A 21,973-nucleotide genomic window follows, 5' to 3' on the forward strand; every position below is an offset into this window, starting at 1 on the left:
AAAATATCTTGAAATACTAAAGAGTAAATTTATTCAATAAAATTGCCATTGGCTTCAACCATGGCCCCCAGATGACTTCAGAATCTCCTGCAAATCTTCTGGACGGTCTGCTTGTTTAAGTTGGTGAATGCTGCCATAATCCTTGCAATCAGTTCATGTTTGGTGTTACAAGGAGTTTTGTTCATCTCTCACTCAACTGCACCCCACACATAATAATCAAAGGGGTTACAGTCTTAGGAGTTAGGTGGTCAGATGTAAGGGATGATGTGGTTGCAGAAATTGTCTGACAGCCATGACTTAGTTCTCCTGCTTAAGTGGCATGGTGCAGAGTCCTGTTGCCAGACATAGGGTCTTCCAGCAGCCACCCTCTTGATCACTCCAAACACCATGATGTTGACTGGACATTTTATTTTTATCATTCTTGGTACATGTCCTCAGATTGCATTGTCCTCTGATTGACACCCAAACACTCTGAAATGCTCGTATTGGAGCTTCCAGTGTGAATGCTAAGCACTACATCATGCCATTTCCAAATTTCAGGCAGAGTGAATTGCATCGTACTATTTTTCTCACAGATGGTGCCCAACTGACCTTACCATACTGTGTAGTCAACAAGATCAAAAGCAAACAATGCACCTGTGCAAAATCAAAAATATACAATGTGTATATCATCATCATCATCATCATCATCGTTTAACATCCGCTTTCCATGCTGGCATGGGTTTGACGGTTTGACTGGGGACTGGTGAGCCAGATGGCTGCACCAGGCTCCAATCTGATCTGGCAGAGTTTCTACAGCTGGATGCCCTTCCTAATGCCAACCACTCTGAGAGTGTAGTGGGTGTGTTTACATGCCACCGGCACAGGGGCCAGTCAGGCGGTACTGGCAACAGCCACACTCAAATGGTGTTTTTATGTGTCATCTGCACAGGAGTCAGTCCAACGGCACTGGCAACGCTATATATATATTACATCAAGCTTCTTTCAGTTTCTGTCTACCAAATCCACTCACTAGGCTTTCGTCAGCCTAAAGCTATAGCTGAAGACACTTGTCTTTTCCTCCTTTAATAGAGAATCAAATGAGTTCTCTACATATATTATTATCATCATTTTAACATCCACTTTTCTATACCTGCTTGAATCAGATGGAGTTTGTTCAAGCAGATTTTCTACAATCAGATGCCTTTTCTGTCACCAGTGATCACCTGTTTTTACCCCACCACCTCCCTTAGCCAAACTTGGTTCCATAGAAAACTGGAAACAAACAGCATCACTTGCAATAGTGATACTCATTTACAACTATTGCATGATGTCAAGACAGAAACGCACACGCACACACACACACACACACACACACACATGCATACACACACATGCATGCATACACACACACGTACTCACTTGTACACAAACTTTCACATCATCAGTGAATCGTTTATTCACTTCTTTCCATATCAGAGACAACAAATATTCACTAAAGCAAGTGGCTGGCTGTACGTATGTGCTTTTGGAAAAGCATCCAAAAAAGCTGAAATGCATCTGGGGCTCTTACTAGCCACTGGTGGGATGAATTTTTGTTTCTCTTACTCTTTCTCTCTCTCTATAATATTTATTGTGCTTTTAACACAGCAAGCCCAAATCTAGAACAGATGTTATCTCAGGAGAAATACTACAGTAACTGATCAATCAACAGTGTGTATACATAAAGTATGATACATAGGTGGCTATCTGAGATATATGGAGTGGGTGCTGAAAAGTTCCTGGCTTTGGGTAAAAGAAAATAGTGGAGGATCGGTTAATTATGATTTTATTCAACATATTCCCTTCTCAGATTCACACACTTATTGCAGCAGTCTTTCAGTTTTTCTAAGCCCTGTAAAAGAATTCAGATGGTTGGGCCTCCAGCCAGACCTTTCGCAATATCCTTAAAGTCAAGAACTTTTCAGTACAGCCGCATATATATATATTTAAATCTCACAAGCTTCTTTCAGTTTCCACCTACCAAATCCACTCACAGAGCTTTAATAGAAGACACTTGCCCACTAAAACCAAAGCCATCTATTTGGGAAGCAAATTTCTTGACTATACAGCCATGCCTCCACCAACAGGGTGTTTGGTCTAAATCTGACAGTTTGCATAGTAGGAAAAAAACACAATATTCCATCCAAAAATAAAAGTATTTTAAAAAATCAAAAAATATCAACAAGATTATAGCTGGGAGATAACAGTTTACTCAAAGTAGCACCTTGAGCTTCTGCCATGACTTCAAGATGGCTCCAGAACCTGGAGCATGCATTCCTCACTGTGTCCCTGGGAAAATCTTCAAACACTTCTTTGAACTTGGCGACCTGCTTGGCCTTGGTGTTATAGGCAGAATGGTTGGTGTCTTTTTTAACTGCGTCCCACACGTAATAATCCAAATCAGGGGAATTAGGAGGCTAGACATTGGGGCTGGTGAAGTGATAGTAATTTTCTGAAAACTACTTCTGACTCTTTCCTGAGGTATGGCAAAGAGCTGAATCCTGCTGCCACATATATGGCTTTCCAGCAACAGACTTTTCAAGCCAGGTTTAACCACAGTCTCAGGCAGTTTCACAGAGCATTGGGCATCAGTCAAGATGTTAGTATTTTGATAACCAGAGCGAATCATCATGAAACAGTCAACTTTTTCCCAATATTCAGATGGGTTCTAGTCCTCCATGTCAGTTAACTTTTTCTCAAATACAACTTTCGTCTTTATGCACTCCAACACCATTGACTGTTCAAGCTGTTCCTGAAAGAAAGAGGAGACATAAAAATCACATTTAGCCCAAACACCCTGTATATAGAATAAGGCAAAAAAAGTAGTTTTGTATACACCATAATTTGTTATATATAACTTACATCTTTAATTAGTCTTGGAAAAGAAAATAGATCTAGCAAAATTAGGGCAAATAATGATAGTCTAAAAATAATTTCCTCACTAGAATTCTCAAATTTACCTCTGGAATCTTGAAAATTTTACCTCAGGCTACACCAGGCAAAAATGAAAGTTTTTCAGCAAAAATATGAAGACACTAATAACATGAGTATAGCCATGATATTAAGAGTTAGATAACAGTTATAGACGCATGGAGTTGCAGTGGAGTTTCTTTGAAACTATCAAACCATCCACTGGCTATGTATGTGAATAGGTATGTACATAAATGCTTCAAATGGCTCTAAGATTCTCTTAAAAGTCAACAGTTAGTTCTAGATCCTTGGTTCTATTAATGATAAATACCAGCTTCAACCTTGAATCTTAGTGAATATAGTTCTCCTTTCTTTGCTGCAGAGCTGGACAAATAGAAAAAGGTTCAAAACCATCTTAATTATACTAAATTAATCAACCAAGGTGCCATGCACTGGTGTGGGTGCTGGTGCCACATAAAAAGCAGTAGTGCTGATGCTATATAAAAAGCACTGGTAATGGTTCCTCATAAAATGTACCAAGTATACTCTGTAAAGTGGTTGCAAGCATTAGGAGGGCTGTAGAAACCAAGCCAAAACAGACTATGGAACCTGGTGTGACCCCTGTCTTTGCCAGTTCCTGTCAAGCTGTCTAACCCATGTCAGCATGTAAAACAGATGTTAAATGATGATGATAATGATGATGATGACAATGAAGACTGTTTGTGATTTATGTATCAAAGAATGAAACATGTTCTTAACACATATGCAGTCTGTTTCAACAAATTCTTGCACCATAACTTGTAACAACCACAGTTGTGCAACAGGGTGAGTATAAGCAGGATGCACTGTAAATGGTAAGCCAATTATTTCCATTTAATTCTGTAGGCATTATTGTGGTTTCTTATGTGTTTTTTTTATGATCATAGGTGAGATGACTAATATCATTTGTTACCATTTAAGATTTATGTTGTAAACAAAATAAAATATAACACCCTGTCCATTATAATGGACATCAGGCAACTTCGACATAAAACAATACACCTAATATTTCATGCCTGTTGATATAGCTTTGCATTATAAATAGCCAGTATAATATATATGAAGTAGTCTCTGGTTTTTATTTACAATAAATTTTGCGTCCACACATCTCTATATCATTGTGATTTTTTCTTTTAGTCTTACAGCAGCAGAAGCTGTTTAGAAGAGCTGAGCAATGGAGGCAATGTTCACAGGGGTCTCCCTCACGATATAGAACTCTCCAACAGTGATAGTGATGCTTCAGATGATGAGGCTGTAGGTTCCTCAGTTCAATTGAAAGGAGGGCTTTTGGAAACTGATGCTCAAATTTCTTGTCAACAGGATATGCCTGAAGAAATTGAAGAAGTTGCAGGAAATCTAAAACAAACTAAATTCAGTAAAACAAGAAATTGGAAGAAAAATGAAGCGGTGAATCATGTTTCAAATTCATGTGAGCCTGTAGATATTATCCAAGGAAGCAAAATCTTTTCTCAAATCCAATAGATTTCTTTAGTTTGTCTTCATAGATGAATTACTGGATGACATTGAAGAAGAAACAAACCGATATGCTGTTAAAAAAGGTAAAGCTCTGAATGTATGCAAATCAGAGCTGTATGTATTTTTTGGTGTATTGCTTCTGTCAGCTCACTGTCCACTCCCTAATAAAAGAAGGTATTGGTCATCTGAAGATAATGTTCCAAAAATTTTACAAAATAGCATGAGGTAAGACAGATTTGAGAGTATATTGAGAAATACCCATTTAGTGGATAACACCAATACTTCAGGAGACAATCATGCATTCAAACTCAGACCTCTACTTGACCACTTACAAAAAAATTCAAGGAACATGGTGGCTTAGGAGAACATCTTTCTGTTGACAAAAGTATGATTCCATATTATGGCAAGCACTATGCCAAACAATTTATGAAAGGGAAACCAATTCGGTTTGGTTTCAAAGTTTGGGTCCTTTGTTCTCAGCATGGATATATGCATGTTTTTGATCTCTATACTGGCAAGAAAGACGGTCCTGATAAAACCAAAAATGCATTTAGCCTAGGTGGGAACATTGTCCTTGATGTCATTGATACTGTAAGAGTACCAGACAATAAAGGTTTCAAAATATTTTTTGATAACTATTTCACAAGTATTCAATTGATGGAGAAACTTTTTGAGAAAAGAATATGTGTTGGGAACCTGCAGAGAAAATAGGACGGCTAGATGTCCTTTCAAAACAAAAACTGAAATGGAAGCATGCCCCAGAGAAACAGCTGACTTCAAGTCCACTTCAAATACAGTCGCTGTGAAATGGAAAGATAATAACGATGTTGTTTTGCTATCAAATTTTGAAACCTATAAAATATCCACAGTTGAGCACTATGATAGGCCTGAAAAGAAATGTGTTCCAATTCCACAGCCTGAAAGCATCCAAAATTACAACAAAGACATGAGATTTGTTGACCTTGTGGATCATAACATTGGTTCCTATAGGATTTGACATTATTCTGCTTAGCGAAGGCATCTGGGAAATGTATGACTGCTGTCATTCACAGAAAAACTATTGTTTTGCCATGAGAAAAGCGCTGTTGAAGTGTTAATGAAATTTGGCAATCGAGGATCAAATCCACACTATGCCTGCATGAAGCCACTACAAATATGTTGTGGAATAAAAAACTCATCTACTGTCATGGAAAAAGTGTAACTGTAAAAATGCAGAATTATCGGAGTAACAGGCATTCAAAAAAGTATGTATGTATAGAAAAGTACGAATGAAGTCTTTAATGTTTAAGATTCAAATTAAGGAAATGCAATAATAAATTTTAGCAGTTCAAAACTGTGAGTAGTGAAATGCAGAATTAGGTCGGCTGATCGTGAGAATCAAATATTGATCGCTTCACTAAAATCTGCCTTTGGTATGGGTTACTTCCCTTGAGTTGTTTAAATAAAATATTAGTAATATGCGGTAGATAGAAGGATCCATTGGAAGGGCACTAGTATCGATTTTTTTCAACAATCTAAGTATGTCACAAGGTTTCCAGACATGAGTTCTACACACGTGTCAAGTTTCATCAAAATCAATAAAACGATATAGGAGTTAGCTAACAACGCCACAAACAACCCCCACCATTTTCCACATATGTAATAGATATATAAGCATATACATAAGCATATACATATTTTAGCTTAGCTGGCTGAAACTTTGAAGTCACTGTCAATAATATTCTTGTTTAAGAATAATGAATAAATAAATAAATATATGTATGCATATGTGTATGTATATATATAATATTCTTTTTTAAGAATAATAAATATATATGTGTGTGTGCGTGTGTATATGTATGTATATCTGTATATTTGTATATATCATCATCATCGTTGTTTAACGGCCACTGTAAGCGACAATGATGATGATGATGATATATACAAATATACAGATATGTATGTGTTTGTAAATGTGTGTGTATCTTTCCTTTTACATTTTCAATTTTATTATTATATTTTTATAAAATTTATTTTACTTTTGTTCCATTATTTTTACTCTTTTTTCTTTAAATTTAGATTTTTTTTTTACAGCTTGTTTATATTTTCTTCGATCACAAAACATGAAAGTTCTGTGTCACAGCTTAAACATTGCTATTTTCTATTGTCTAAGCTTTTCTTTATTTTTTATCTATAATCAATACATATTAGCAGATGTCTCCATATGTTTAATATCAAAATACACACAAGTAAGTAAAAATGTTGCTGGTCCTTGAGTACATTTAACAGAATTTACTCTATTATAATTGTTCCTTACCTACATTGTCCTCATGCTGTCCATCCAGCTAGGTAACAGCTGCATCAATCTCAATAGCCAGCAGCGGTTATGGTCAATGATATTGACCTTCAGACTAGACATCACCACATTAATCTTGCCAAGTCAGAAAGAAGGACCTACAGAAGTCATCAACAGTGTCTTTATCCCTCAGGCTTAGATATCAGTCACATCAATGTCACCAGTTTTGGGGAAGATCCAGTAACTGTCACTTGTATCTCTGCTCTCTCCATCTCTGGTTGACTTTATTAATTTAATTCTTACAAAATATTACATTAGTGAGTTGTGTATCTCTAGTACTTTATTTTCTCGTATATTTCTTGTTTAGAAAAATTTGATAAAATATGGAGAATAAGATTAATATTCCTTTATTTGTTTCAGTCATTTGACTGTGACTATGCTGGAGTACCACTTTTAGTCGAACAAATCGACTCCAGGACTTATTCTTTGTAATCCTAGTACTTATTCTATTAATCGTTTTTGGCAAACTGTTAATTTACAGGGACGTAAACACACCAACATCAGTTGTCAAGCGATGGTGGAGGGGACAAACATAGACACACAAACACACACATGCATATATATATATATATATATATATATACAATGGGCTTCTTTCAGTTTCTGTCTACCAAATCCACTCATAAGGCTTTGGTCGGCCCGAGGTGCCACACAGTGGGACTGAACCCGGAATTATGTGATTGGTAAGCAAGCTACTTACCACACAGCCACTCCTTGGAGAATAAGATTAACATGTTTGGAAAGTTCTGATATTTGTATAGTTCTTATTTTATGAATTTTATAGCTGTTGTTTTTGCCTATATACCATCTCTGGTTTCTACATATTCTAGTTATGTTTGATGCATTTACAATTAAATGTTGAGACACACCAAACTGAGGTAGACTTCAGCAGAGAAGTACTAGTTTCGCCTCTGCACAGAGTTTCTCCATGTCCTATCATCTAGATCAGTGGTTTTCAACCAGGGTCCATATGGTCTGTAGCAGAATGGATTGACAAAAGCAGAAATGACAAACTATTCTCTCTCCCTTTTATTTATAGTTTTTGTTTGGATGTAGCAGAGAAACACTTAGCTATAAAGATTATGTTTAAATCACTTGTTCTGATTGGGTACTTTTTAGGCACAATTTGTCCCCTAAACAATAACGCCAAATTACCTGGTCAACCAATTAGATGCCCTCAAATGGATCATGTGTTCTTTTGGTGGGAAAACCTTTCACATCTCTGTGGAGCCCAGCAATTTCCTTAAATAGATCGGTTTTTCTCTGCTGGGCGGGGGGGTCTAGCTTGCATTGACACCAGGAAGCTATTGCTCGCTTTCTCCATGTTACAACACAATGAAATTCATCACCATCGATATCATCACTACCAGCTCTTACTGCATCTAACGCCCACAATGACAACATCATAATTCATCCTCATGTATGTAAACTCACTAAGTGAATCTGACTTTTAGCGTTCCCACAGAAACCTTCATTTGCCTTATACGATGTTTAATGTTGCCTCACATTCATGTTGAATTATGCAGCAATCTTATGTTCTCTTCATAGAACACTTGTAATGTATGTATTACTAGTTCTTTTGGTACAGTAGATTTTTGCTATTTTTGTTTATGACTCCTCACAGACATGTATATTCTAACAAGTCGCTTCTTAAATTTTGCACCTTTCTTGTTCAATAAACACTGAGTTAAACTTGCAAAGCTGTTTATTTTCTTCTTTCGATTTTTAATGTTTATTTTAGTGGGATACCAAACTATCAGGGTCGATATAAAGACTTTCACTCGGGAAAATAAAATTAACCAGCCTGGGCGGTATTAAGAAATGTATGGAAAACGAATGTGAAAAAAAATGTGCGCTGACGACTATGGGGTAGGGAGAGGACTTTCGGAAAATTCACAAGATTCGATTTTTCTGTCATAACTTCGGGTAAAATGGATATATATATTGATTTTTTTTTAATGGGATCCCACGTTTTTGGTTATGGAGGATCCAATTCAGATCTACACCACTGATCTAAACAAGTCATCCCCCTCCCTCTACACTAAAGTTCTCCTTCCTCTACATTGAGTTGCTTTTATTCTCTTTGCACTGAGATTTTATTACTCTTCCTACATAGAGCTTTACCTCTTCCCTCAATATTGAGGTTCTTCCCTTCCCACGATATTGAGGTCCAATTGAAATAAAGGGATCTATTTTAAAACGGGGACCACAGTATTTTCTTAACGAAACACTTTGAAACTTGGAACACTGGTAGAATGTATCATATAAAACATCTTTTCTCTTAGTCTTCTTAAAAAAAAAAAGAAATCCCTAAGTTATTCCATGTTAAAGTTGTCGTATTTCTGTAATTTCAACCAATCACTGACGTCCATTCAGCCGATATACATTAAGTGCCGACTACATAAACAAACGATTCTGAAACAATTCTATCGGTGATAAAATTATTATTTCCTTGTCAAAAAATGGCTCAAGCATATTGGCAGTAGCTAATAAACCTTTCTATTATAGGCTAACCCTAACCCTAACCTTAGGGTTAGGGTTAGGGTTAGGGTAAAACAGCAAATTTAAAAAGAAAAAAGCAAATAAAACGAAGAAAAAAAAAGAAAATGAAAAAAGCAAATAAAACGAAGCTATGGAGATTAAATATGCTTTACACCGCTTAATCAGCCAAAGGAGTAAATATAAACAACTGAATACTTGTCAGTGATTGGTTGAAATTATCGAAATAAGACAATTTTTTACATGAAATAAATTCGAATACAAAAATATTTTTCTGTTCTATAACACAAAATAGATAAGTATACGAAGTTTGAAAGTCTTTCGGTACCAAAAACACTACGTAAAACATTAATGAAAACTGTGGCCCCCGTTTTAAAATAGATCCAAATAAAGAAACATGCTCCACTCATGCTAGCATGGAAGACGGGCGTTAAACGACGACGATGACTCAACATGTCTCACAGTTAACAGAACACAACACGCTCACAAAAATAAGTTTGAAACTTTGAGCTCTTACAGGTCATATAGTTTAAACAGATGTCACGTTAGGGTGTCAGTTACATGTAGCAATAGATTCTCATGCTCAGAGGTAACTTAGTCATTTCTTCTCTCAATCTATCATTCTATCTAACTTTATCTGCCTTTCCTTTCCATAGTTTACGTTGTCGTTTACTTTATACTGCTGCAGTTGTCTGCCATTTATTGTATACCTCTACAACTGCCTCTCCTTCTTTTACTAAGTACGTTTATGAATACCTCTCGGTCATTTATGTTTTCTAGAGAGGATGGATGAAAGAAAACCATCTAGTGAAGAGAAAATGTGGGAGGTAACTAAGAGTAAGAAGGAAAGAGTAGGATACACAAGCTGAAGCGAAGGAGAAAAGGTATAGGTAGCCAAGAGAGAGAGAGAGAGAGAGAGAGAGAGAGAGGAGGGAGATGATTGTATCAGCTCAAGAAAGAAAGGATAAGAAAAAGAGAGAGTGAAGGAGATTGTGAGGTGACAATAAGTTGCCAGTGCAGAATTTCGTTTAGAACAATTGGTACTTAATCCATTTTGTGACGTTTTCCTTTAACACCTTTAATTTTTCTTAACAGTACGTTTTAACTATTTTCCCACTCACCCCTATTCCCTCTTATGTTCAACATTACTTCAATTATATATATGAATGTGTGTGTAAAGTTAAATATCTAAATGCACTGGTAAAAGCAATCTCTGTGTACAATCATCATCATCATCATTTAACATCCGTTGCCCATGCTGACATGGGTTGAACGGTTTGACCAGGGCTGGTAAGCTGGAAGACTGCACCAGACTCCAGTTTGATTTGGTATGGTTTTCTATGGCTGGATGCCCTTCCTAACGCCAACCACTCCAAGAGTACAATGGGTGCTTTTACGTGCCACTGGCACGGGTGCCATTTGAGTGACACCGGTATCTTCCACGACTGCGATTTTGCTTGGTTTGATGAGTCTTATTTTCAAGCACTACATAATGCCAAAGGTCTTGGTCATTGCCTCCGTGAGGCCCAACACTCGAAAGATACTCAGCCACTTTGCTTCTGTGAGGCACAACGCTCGAAAGGAAGTCAGTCACTTTGCCTCCATGAGCCCCAACGCTCGAAAGGCACTCAGCCACTTTGCCTCCGTGAGGCCCAATGCTCGAACGGTACTCTTTACGTGCCACCGGCATGGGTGCCAGTTATGTGACACCATCATCAGCGATGACTACAATTTCACTTGGTTTGATGGGTCTTCTCAAGTACAGCATATCGCCAAAGGCCTCGGTCACTAGTCATTGCTTCTGTGACGCTCAAAGTTCGAAGATCATGCTTCACCACTTCTCATGTCTTCCTGGGTCTACCTCTACCACAGGTTCCCTCCACAGCTAGAGATCAGAACTTCCTTACATAGCTGTCGTTCATATGCATCACATGACCATACCAGTGCAGTTGTTTCTCTTACACACCACATCTGATGCCTCTTATGCCTAACTTTTCTCTCAAAATGCTTACACTCTGTCGAACATAAGAGAGAGGCCCTTTGTTGCCAGCAGAGGTAGGAGCTCTCTGCACTTTGCCCAGCATAATCTTATCCTCACAGCTATGCTCTTGGATCATCCCCCTCCCCTACTAACTTGATCACCTAGATATCGGAAGCTATCTACTACCTCTAGCTTGTCCCCCTAACAGTTGATGGAATCTATTTTCTGTACATTTTCAGCATTTATTGTACCTGTGCATCTTCCACACACAAAAGCTAATTTCCCTGTTAACCTTCCTCTGATATTGCTGCACCTTTTATGCATCCAAAGCTTACACTGGATGTGTCTTATGGAGTTTCTACCTATGACTTTTCTACAGATTGATCAGGGCCATCTACTGAAGGGATTATGATTTGTCCGCCTTCCTACTCACTAAGACTTTGGTTTTTGCCAGGTTAACTCTAAGCTCCTTTGATTTTAGACCTTACTTCCATACCTGGAACTTCTCTAGTTCTTGCTTCCACACCTGGAACTTCTCTAGTTCTTGCTTCCATACCTGGAACTTCTCTAGTTCTAGATTGTATGCTGATGATCTTGCTATAAGAGCAAGATCATCAGCATAGAGGAGCTAGGTATTTCTCCTGCAGCTGTCTGACCAGAAATATGGCATCAGTAGTGCTTCTCCCTAGCACAAAACCAAACTGCATCTCATCTAGACTAACTCTCTCCCTAATTAGCTGGGCTATGACCCTCTCTCCATAACTTTCATTGTATGATCCAACAATTTGATACCTCTGATCCAACAATTTGACATCACAATTTTCTCTCACTCAGTCTTACAATCCAAAACACTTCACTTGTTTGGTCCCCACGTCGCTGCACACAGGCAAACTTCTTTTCTGTTTCTCCCTTGGCTAGATATATCTGTCCCCTAGCTTCCCTTCTGGCTGTCTAATACAGTTCCCTGCTAGTACTACCCACACTCTTCCAGTCCTTCCAGGCTTATTTCTTTGCTCTAATGGCCCTGTCTACCGCATCATTCCACCACCACATTACTCGAGGTCTGCTTAAGACTTTGCACCACCTACCGATTTGGTCTGTGGCACTCAGCAAACTGTCTCACAGGAATTCCCAGTTCCCCTCTATGTCACAAGTTTGTAGCTCCTCTTTCCTCTCATCAAATTTCTGAATTAGGATGTCCCTAAATCTCTGAGCACATGAAGGATCTTTAAGTTTCCAAATCCTTTTCCAGACTGGTATCCTTCTGGTCTGGAATCTAAAATCGCTAACAACTAATCTATGCTGGGAGATACATTCTTCACTAGGGAGGGTCTTTGTATTTAAGAGCAACCTTGCATCCCATTGCCTGATGAGAATGTAATTGATTTGGCTAGCGCAGCCATCTGATTGGTGGCTGGTTGGCTTACTGAAGTTAGTGTTGCAGATCAATAGGTTATTTGCATCACAGAACTCCAGTAGCCTTGTTCCCTCTTCGTTTCTTGAACCAATTCCATGGCCTCCATGTATACCATAGAAAATACCAGTCTGCTGTCCGACATGCCCATTAAAGTCCCCAGCCATGAAGATGAGATCCTTGTTATTTGTCTTAGAGGTAGCCTGCAGGAGAATATCATAAAAATGGTCCTTCTGTTCATTTGGTAGGCCCGCTTGTGGGGCATAGGCAGAGATAATTGACGCTATGCTATTCTGCAAGACTAGCCTGAGCTTAAGTACTATATCGCTCACTCTAACTACCTCTGTGACCTTATCCACCCATTTCTCTGCAAGAGGTATACCTACACCACTTACCCTGTCACTGTTACCTTCCCAGAAAATTTTATACCTATGTGTCTTGCTTGTGAGGAACCTGGCTGAAGCTCCTCTCTACCTTATCTCTTGGATGCAGCATACATCAACACGCATCCGTTCAAGTAGCTCAACAATCTCGCTAGACCTACTTTTCAATGTTCCTACAAATATTACATAAAATATCTATACAGGATTCTATACAGGGTATGGGATGTGTTTACAAATATTAAAATAAATATCCATACAGGATTGCTGGCTTTGAGATCTCAAAATTTCATGTGATACATACACAATCATCACTGGTGGAAGGGAGATCTTATATCCATGCATAGCTAATTTATAAAAGCATTCTGTTGTGAGTTTTTCAGGAAAGGAATAAAATGCAGCAGAACTAGTGGAACAATCAAAAATATGTATAATATTTCTAGTAAGACAGCTGCAGGAGAAATACCTAGCCAAGGATAAACCTCTGTACCTGGCTTTCGTTGACATGGAGAAAGCCTTTGACAGGGTCCCCCGATCCCTTATCTGGTGGTCAATGAGGAAACTTGGGATAGAAGAATGGTTAGTGAGAGCTGTGCGAGCCATGTACAGAGATGCTGCCAGTAAGGTGAGGGTTGGAAATGAGTACAGTAATGAATTCCAGGTAGAAGTAGGGGTCCACCAAGGTTCAGTCCTCAGCCCCCTCTTATTTATCATAGTCCTCCAGGCAATCACAGAGGAATTCAAGACAGGTTGCCCCTGGGAGCTCCTCTATGCTGATGACCTTGCACTAATTGCGGAGTCACTATCAGAACTAGAGGAGAAGTTTCAGGTGTGGAAGCAAGGTCTAGAATTGAAGGGCCTTAGAGTCAACCTAGCTAAAACCAAAATCCTAATAAGTAGGAAGGTAGATAAAACACAAACCCCTTTAGGTAGATGGCCCTGCTCAGTATGTAGAAAAGGAGTAGGTAGTAACTCAATAAGATGTACCCGGTGCATGCTATGGACACATAAGAGGTGCAGCAACATCAAAGGCAGGTTAACTAGGAAGTTAGTTTTTGTATGTGGCAGATGTTCAGTTGCAATAAAGACTGTAAACAAACAGGAAACAACTTCTATCTCATTCCAGGGTGAAAAACTAGAGGTAGTCGATAGCTTCCGCTATCTGGGCGACCAAGTTAGTAGTGGGGGTGGGTGCGCTGAAAGTGTAGCTGCTAGAATAAGAATAGCCTGGGCAAAGTTTAGAGAGCTCTTACCTCTGCTGGCGACAAAGGGACTCTCATTCAGAGTAAAAGGCAGACTGTATGACGCATGTGTATGAACAACCATGCTACATGGCAGTGAAACATGGGCTGTAACTGCTGAGGACATGCGTAAGCTCGCAAGGAATGAAGCCAGTATGCTCCGTTGGATGTGTAATGTCAATGTGAATACCCGTCAGAGTGTAAGTATCTTGAGAGAAAAGCTGAACATTAGAAGCATCAGTTGTGGTGTGCAAGAGAGACGATTGTGCTGGTATGGACATGTGGTGAGAATGGATGAGGATAGCTGCGTGAAAAAGTGCCACACCCTAACAGTTGAGGGAACCCGTGGAAGAGGTAGGCCCAGGAAGACCTGGGCTGAGGTGGTGAGGCAAGACCTTCGAACATTGGGCCTCACCGAGGCGATGACTACTGACCGAGACCTTTGGAAATGTGCTGTGCGTGAGAAGACCCGGCAAGCCAAGTAAGATCGTTGCCAGTGCCCCTGGACTGGCTCTTGTGCGGGTGGCACATAAGATGCACCATTTTGAGCGTGGCCGTTGCCAGTACCGCCTGACTGGCCTTCGTAGGATTTTCGAGCGAGATCGTTGCCTGTGCCCCTGGACTGGCTTGTGTGGGTGGCACATAAAAGACACCATTTCGAGCGTGGCCGTTGCCAGTATCGCCTGACTGGCCTTCGTGCAAGTGACACGTAAAAGCACCTACTACACTCTCTGAGTGGTTGGCGTTAGGAAGGGCATCCAACTGTAGAAACTCTGCCAAATTTAGATTGGAGCCTGGTGTTGCCATCCGGTTTCACCAGTCCTCAGTCAAATCGTCCAACCCATGCCAGCATGGAAAGCGGACGTTAAACGATGATGATGATGATGATGATATAGATAAACACACAACTCTGCCATAGCCAGTCCCTGGCTCAGTCGAGAAAGGAAAAGGATGGTAGATATACAGTTAATAACCCTGTGCTGTCAATTTTCTACATTGCTACTGAAAACACCAACAAGAGAATATATGAATGGAAATCTCTTATTGTTGTTCTATGATCCACATAGAGTTAGAGGAATTAAGAAGAATACATACACATGCAACATTTCATAAAAAAAGTGCTCAACTACAATATAAAGGATTTACATATTCAATTAAATCTCACATTATTTACAATGTTACATCATATTAGTATGTGAAAATATAATGTTGTGAGCTGAGATAGCAAGCAATAGGAGGTGCTAAGCTGAGTTGCTGGGCAGGAGTAACATTAGGAGGAAGTCAGTCAAGGTTGCTTTTTCACCAGAAGGAGTTAATTCACATGTAGCATTCTATGAGTGAAAAGGGAAGCATTATTTCTCTGCAGCTGTAGAAAGATGCACATTTATTTCGCTTGCTTCTTCTTTCTTCTGAGCAGTACCCTAGAGACTTGGAGATGAGCAAAGAAGCCCAGTTAGATATTGAAAGAAAATAGAAGCTATGCTAAAGAAAACTTCAACAAAAGCAGCATTAGGCTGGGAAAATAAAATGCACTGGGAAACAGGTAAATATGTTTACCAATGAGGTCAAAAGATTGATAGATCTGACTGAATACACTGGAGAAGGGCTGCTTGTAAAATCACAGTTGAAGGGAACCTGATCCAAATACTTGCAATGGAGTGAAGTTCACTAAAAGCATTTGAGTACCAAGTACAGGTCATTGTTGTTTAGCACAGGATCTGCTATGATTAATCCTTTTGACACCAATTTACCAGAGACTACCCCTGTTTCTTTGACAAACTTACTGTTTTAAAGTGATTTAAATCACAATTTTCCATCAAATTTTTTTGTTAATTAATGTTCCACACACCAGTTTAATAATGACAGTTATTTTACTAAATTCTTCATTATTTCAAAAGTCAGTTGAGACAACGACAGAAATATGGTAACAGAAATATGTCAACAGAAATATGGTAACAAAAGGGTTAAGTAGACCTTTAACCAAAGACATTCAGTAGTGACCATCCTATATTTTTATATATCTTGAACAATATCATTTAATAAGTTCTTCCTGTTATAAGGCTTTATGTCTGCAACAAAGTGCCAGAGGGTTATGGGACCCATTCAACATTCGACCCATACCAGCATGGAAAAAGCGCTACATAAATGCTTGTTTGTTGTCTGGTGAAATCTATGTCTAATGTGTGTAAGTTTTTGAAGAACACACAGTATTTAGTGTACTCTACTTGACTTTCACAAACAACTAAAATATACTTTGTAAAGGAGGAAAGCATAAATAGAAAATCTGTGAAGTTAATTCTGTCTTCTGTCTCAGAACCTAAACAATTTACAGTTTGGCAAACATTTCAATTCATTGTTATTTTTCAACTTATTATTTTCATATTTTTGCTTTTAGAATATGAGTCAAGATCTGGTGATGGTGGTGGAAGTGCTGACAGTGGAGGCGGCGGCGGCGACGGCGGCAGCAGCGGCAGCAGCAGCGGCAGCAGCAGCGGCAGCAGCAGCGGCGACAGCAGCGGCGGTGGCGGAGGCAGCAGCAGCCGCTGTTGCAAGTTCGACAATGTTGTCAAAACAATTGACATTTCTCCTTTGCAATGATTTCTTTCGATTCCAGCAGAAAAGAAATATCTCTTTTATTGGATAAAGTCAAAATACGTTTAAAAGGCCAGGTGGAGGAGAATATTTCTGGAAGTAATCTATGATGATAGGTTTGTGCTAATGTTACGGTTTACTCAAGGCAGCAAGTTGGCCGAATTGTTAGCATGACAGACAAAGTACATAGAGGCATTTCTTCCAACTTATTACATTCTAATTTCTTTGAACTATTAATTAAAGCTTGAAATACAAAAAAAAACTTTTGACTCAATCTTGTAGTTGGCACCACACCCAAATAGTGGAATTCCCTCTCTATCCAAATCTATGGTACCAGAGCCTTGGAACCTAGTAGAGGAGACACCAACGAAATCTAACTAGTGATGTTTGGCTTCCTCCACTAGTTCCTACTCTTTACCCATAAAGGTTGTGACATTCTTCAATCATTTAAGCGTAAAATATATTGCTCTTTTGAAGTGTCCTCAAAAAAATCATGAAGACTGCCATCCATTCAATTACCCCTATACCTTTGAGATATATTTCTGCACCAAACTTTAGTTACTGTAACAGGAATGTATAGAATTCTTTTGAGATGATAAATAGAAACAGAAGACATAAAGAAGATAATTTGGGATTACTTTTTTGGCAGGACAGTAAAGAAAATAGTTCTGGGAACAAAATATATTCATTCATCAGTATGGAAAGATAGAAATAACCAATCGGAAGTCTTCGTGTCCATTTCATCGAAGTAGGTAGTCTTGCAAGTTGCATGTGACATTCAATCTAGTTTTATCAGCTGGTGCACGCGCGCACACACACAATTATACTAATATTCACAGTTAGACATTTATATGCATGAATGCATATGCTTGAGAAAGTTGTATGAGCACATAGACGTACATACATACATATATGTAGGTTACATTTCCTACTATACATAGCTCTTTCTCTCTCTCCGTTTCTCTTTCTCACAATATATATATTTATATATGTATGTATGTATGCATATATATATATATATATATATATATATATATATATATATATATATATATATATATATATATACAGTAAGTTTTAACTATTTTTCTAACGCGACTCTCTCTATTTCTATCTCCCCCTCTCATTCTTCCCTCTACTGTTCTTCGCCTCTACCTGTCACTACTATCTCTCTCTCTCTATCTCTTGTTACTCGTCCTTCGCCTCTCACCGTCACTACTACTATCTCTCTCTCTCTCTCTCTCTCTCTCTCTCTCTCTCTCTCTCTCTATCTACCTCTCGTTGCTCACTTTTATTCTACTTTCTCCCCTTCTTTTCCCTCTGCTACTCTTTCTCCTCACACAGCCTTGGTCACATGAGTCCTGCTGCTATTTCTTTTCGTTCTTGGAATCACCAAGCTCGCACGTACTTCTTTGCCCCTCCTGTACGTGCTTCACAGCGTTCAATACATACACACTTCGCGTCTGGCTGTACAGCCTTTTTGTTTGTTTATTTAACCGTTTCGTTTTCCTGTCTTGTTTTCCGTCCACCACTACCCTCCACGAAAACAATTTAATTTGTGTTCGTGGGAAGAACCATTTTAACGATGCGTACTGCCTTAATTCTTCGAAACGCCGGAGTTTTAATGGTGGCAGCTGATGAAGGGGATGTTTCAATGTGGCCTGCTTGTTTGTTGCACCTTGTTTACCATTTTGTCCATGTTCTTTTGCCACGTCATGTACCCAGTTATGTATCTATATGTACATGTAGATGAACGTATATACATACACGTACATATATATGCATATACTCATATATTGTTTATATATATATATATATATATATACACGCACGCACACATACATGTACACTCACAGAGAGCTTACAAAACTATACTTGACGAAACTTTGAAGTGACTGACACCTTTTAAAGATGTGTGTATATGTATGTTTGTGTGTGTGTGTGTGTGTGTGTGGTAGGCTAGTATAATTTGCTGGGCGCATAAAACTGTTGCCTACACACGTATCCATTATATGTATGGGGCGTCTGCCTGGAATATAATGCACGCGTGTGTGTGTATGGAGGTGTGTGTGTGTGAGAGAGAGAGAGAGAGAGCTTATGTGATATTACTGCACCTATACATCAATATAAATGATAGCTTACATAAGCAACAAAGTCTTTAACAAAATGACGAAAGAATGAGATGTAGGTCTCATTCGTTCCATTCTAAACTGTAATACCAACATATTAAAAAGGATCTTTTTGGAAATATGCATGCTTGTGGCCTATGGTGAACTTGTAGGGACAAGTTTATAAGGTACCCAGACAAACATTGACACATGATTAATTTTGCAGAGAAAAACAAAATATATGGGTGAATAGGTAGCAGTAATAACATCTGTGAGACAGACAGACAAACGGACGGTCAGACAGACAGACGGTCAGCCAAACAGACGGTCAGCCAGACAGACAGACGGTCAGACAGACTGTCGAAAACTGTACAGAGACTGTTCCAAAGTAGAAACTGATGCTTGCTAATAAAACTGTTGGTAAGCTGTAAACAAGCAAGTTGTTCAAATAAACTGGGTTAGAATGCAGCTGTTAGAAGAAGGAGATAGAAGATTCAAGGTGAAAAGAGTGTGTTGGTAAACAGATTGGTATTTAGCACTAACAGGTAGGAGGTACAAGTATGAAGAAAGAAATGGTCGTTTCTCAACTGTGGCACTATGCAACAAGTTCCTGTGTTGGAGTGGGTGGATGGCAGTTCTAAATTCAATTATATTGCAGATTAAAAGGCAATCGATTTCTTCTTTCTCTTTTTCTTCTGCATGCACGCGCACACACACACACCACACACACACACACATGCAAACACATACATATGCACACATACACATGCACACATGTATGAACATGCACATGCACACATACATGCACGCACATACACACATGCATGCACACACACACAGATACAGCTACAGATATATACATATATATAAGTTAGTTCTGCAATTTCATGCTGAACATCACAGACAATTTCTTTATAGTGATCAAATGTTTATGCTCACTCTCTTCATGAAATTGATATTACCTGTACAGGTGCATGGTGTGCTATACATCAGACGTCGAAGTGATTGCAGAACAATGAGAGATGAAGCGTTTTGCTCAAAAGCACAACACACTGTTTAGTCCTGGAATTGAACTCACAATCTCATAAACATGAGTGCAACACCCTAACCATTGCTTTTATCGTCCCACCCACTCTCCTACAACTTGCCAGTCACACATGTCATTTCTCTCTTGTCCTTCTCCTGCCTACTGCATCATTGTTACTGTTCTGCTGCTCTGCACTGTCAATCATCTCCTTCTCTTTCCTACCTCCTCCTCTAACTCTTGTATCATTGGTCATTCACTACATTCACCTTCAACCCTACCCAGTCTTTACAGTGGTCACCTACCACCTCTCACCTTACCCATTTCTCATCTTTCATTCCCTGCCTCCTTGCAACCTCCATCCACCCATATTCCTGGTCCTTCTCATTTCTACCCTCCTCGTACCTTGAGGATCCACCCTGACACTTCATCACCAATGTTTTTATCTCTTTCCAACTCAGCATGATAACTCTTTCCCTTTCTTCTAAAATGTGAGTAATCACATAGATCCTCTGCAGCGAGAAACCTGTTCTGCTGTAGCCCTTTCTTTCATTCCTACTGTAAAGTTCCCTCCTCAAGGCTTATGGTCATGAAAGCTGTATGGCAACCTCACAAGTGCTGGTGTCATGGGAAAAGTTCCCAGCACATGTTCTAAAGTGGTTGGCATTACGAAGAGTATTATGCAATAGGAACCATGTTAATGCAGACACTGAAGCACAATGCAGTTCTTGAACCCATCAGATCTTGTCAAACCATCCAATCCATGCCAGTTTGAACATGAACATTAAATGATAGTGGTACTGAAGATGATATATATATATATATATATATATATATATATATATAATACACATTAAGTACAGGACATCACCAATGAGTGAAAAATATGTAAACACACGAGAGATAAGTACAGGACAAAATACCCCAAAGAAGTTAACTTGCTTGTCAGTTGTCAACTGTTTTACTACTCCCTATTTCGTGCTTTCAAAAACAAGATAGGAAAACTTCATAAGACATAGCAGCATGCAGAAATTTTTTACATATAAAATTTGTGGAGAGTTAGGGCTTTGAACAATCAACAACAGAGTGGACGTACAAAGTAAACAATCAACAAAGAAAAACATGTGATGCCGGAAGAAATTTTAAAAAGAAATAGAATAAATAGAAGAGAAGAAAATAGTAGAAGAGAAAAAATGTTGGGAGGCAAGAGAAACGATGTCGAGCCTGGTAGACATCTTGTCCAGAAAAGACAGGAGTGAGAGAAATGGCCTGTAGTCATGTGTGAGCAATAGGCAGAGGGGAAGGGGGACAAGAGAAAGAATGTGAGAAAGAAACATAGGTAGTGAGGAGAAGGAACGAAAGATAGTAGAGAGGGGGAGAAATGGAAAAGCTAGAGGGATAGAAAGAAAGAAAACAGTGTAGTCACAGATATTACATATATAGAGAAAGAGTCAGTTTCTAACCTAGATCCAAGGCTCGTTTATTGGAATTTCAACATCAACAAAGGGTATTTTTGTATGTATGTTTGTATATGTACAGATTTATATGTTTTGTTTTATGTATGTCTTCTCATGCATATACTTTCATATCTAGACATGCTCATATATACTTAAATGATAAACTTCCGGAAAGTTTTACAGATTTTTACAGTTCCAGTGTGTGTATGTATGTATGTATGTATGTATAAAAGTATGTATGTGTTTCCGTTTTCCAAATCCACCCAAAAGGCTTTGGTTGGCCCTCAGGGCTGTAGTAGAAGCCACTTGCCTAAGGTGCCATACAGTGGGACTGAACCCAGAACCATGAGGTTGAGAAACAAACTTCTCACTACACAGCCACACCTGTGCCTATGTAATAAAAAAACTAACAATCACTTATGAATCACAGTAACATTATATGTTCCTGAGCCAAAGTTAAATTCCTATAATTAGAACTGCATTACTAAAAGCTGAA

General features: G+C 38.8%; 1 long non-coding RNA gene across 2 annotated transcripts in view; it reads left to right on the top strand.

Annotated features, from left to right (window-relative positions):
* Positions 1–17,454, top strand: part of LOC149135632 (uncharacterized) — a 29,142-nt gene extending 11,688 nt beyond the window's left edge. The window contains exons 1-2 of one of the 2 annotated variants that reach the window (XR_016241797.1): positions 9,294–9,869; positions 16,692–17,454. This is a non-coding gene — a long non-coding RNA (uncharacterized LOC149135632). Of the gene's footprint in view, positions 1–9,293; positions 9,870–16,691 lie in introns of those variants that run through there. The other variant, XR_016241796.1, reaches the window with a different exon arrangement.
* The last annotated feature ends 4,519 nt before the right edge of the window (positions 17,455–21,973 follow it).

Source organism: Octopus bimaculoides, chromosome 5 (assembly GCF_046866305.1).
Source record: "Octopus bimaculoides isolate indiv1 chromosome 5, ASM4686630v1, whole genome shotgun sequence".
NCBI lineage: Eukaryota > Metazoa > Mollusca > Cephalopoda > Octopoda > Octopodidae > Octopus > Octopus bimaculoides.